The sequence below is a fragment of the Onychomys torridus genome, chromosome 19 (assembly GCF_903995425.1).
Source record: "Onychomys torridus chromosome 19, mOncTor1.1, whole genome shotgun sequence".
Classification (NCBI taxonomy): domain Eukaryota; kingdom Metazoa; phylum Chordata; class Mammalia; order Rodentia; family Cricetidae; genus Onychomys; species Onychomys torridus.
Genome location: NC_050461.1, coordinates 10,154,805 through 10,155,945, shown reverse-complemented (window position 1 = coordinate 10,155,945; position 1,141 = coordinate 10,154,805). Strand labels below are relative to the sequence as shown.

General features: G+C 43.6%; 1 pseudogene; it reads right to left on the bottom strand.

Moving 5' to 3' along the window:
- Positions 1-216: 216 nt before the first annotated feature.
- Positions 217-494, bottom strand: LOC118570195 (annotated as a pseudogene).
- Positions 495-1,141: the final 647 nt, after the last annotated feature.

The following is a 1,141-nucleotide window of genomic DNA, read 5'->3' as shown; positions in this document are numbered from 1 at the left end:
TCTGGTTGTACCAAAAAATAAACAACCAGTAAGTGACTTAACCTCTTAAAAAAATCATTTACACTTAAAAAATTGGGAAAAGGTAGGACTTCCTCCCACCTTTTAAAAATGTTTCTAGAGCTACTAAAAAACTCGCATTTACAAAATAGTTGATAAAAATATTCCTCTGGATTGTACAAGAAGGGAGGCGGGGACCCTGACAGACACGATGGATGTTTAGTTGGACTTGGCTTCTTTCTCTTCTACTGCAGAGGCTGGACTCCGGTTCTCAGTCTCTCGGTTTTCTGCAGGCACATCTGTGGTTTGCTGGTCCGCCCCCTCAGCCTGTTTGCGCTTTGCTCCCCTCTTCCCTTTGCTTTGCACTTTTTTGTCTGATGACTTATCCTTTCCCGCGGCCTTCTTCGGCTTCGCGTCCATCTTGGCAGGGGCGGGCTTGGCCGACAGCCTCGCCGAGCGTCGCTTGGGTTCCTTGGGCTAACCTTCCTCTTGGGCATCGTGGCAGCGCTGGATGGGAGGCTCGTGTGAGGTCGAACCTGTCACGGAGCTACACTGCCTCGGCCGCCACCGCACGAACTTGACCCTGGGTACTTTTAATGAGATCTTGTTAACCACCATCAAATTAGGACCCCTTCAAAACAAGATGAAATAGAAGTTTTCTTTTGTATTTTAGAAAAGCCACCCTAGCTAAATGCCAAACACCGCAGATATATGATCTAAGTTGTGATACTTTCAAATAAAACATTCCCAGCCTCTAAATTTAAATGCTGAAGATTACCATCACTCTTCAACGGATCAACAAACATTAATTAACATTTATGCAACAGGCATTTCATTTGAAGTGAGAGTGCTTGGCATGAATATTCAACAAATGTTTGTATAGCTCCATGGTGCAATATAAAAACTTTGTGGCTTAAAAACAAAAACAAAATGTTCATTTTTCTCTCTGTTTAGCATTACCTAAATCTACCCAGCTTCTGGTTTTCACTTAAGCCTTTGAGGTCACACTGTACACTGAGACGATAGTTCAGATGTACATGTTACCTCCCCCAAATCTTATTTGGTGTACACATTTTAAAAAAGATAGCAGCCTGTGTGTGCTTGTCCTGTGACGTCCACAAGTGTGCCGTGCCCAAACTCAAAG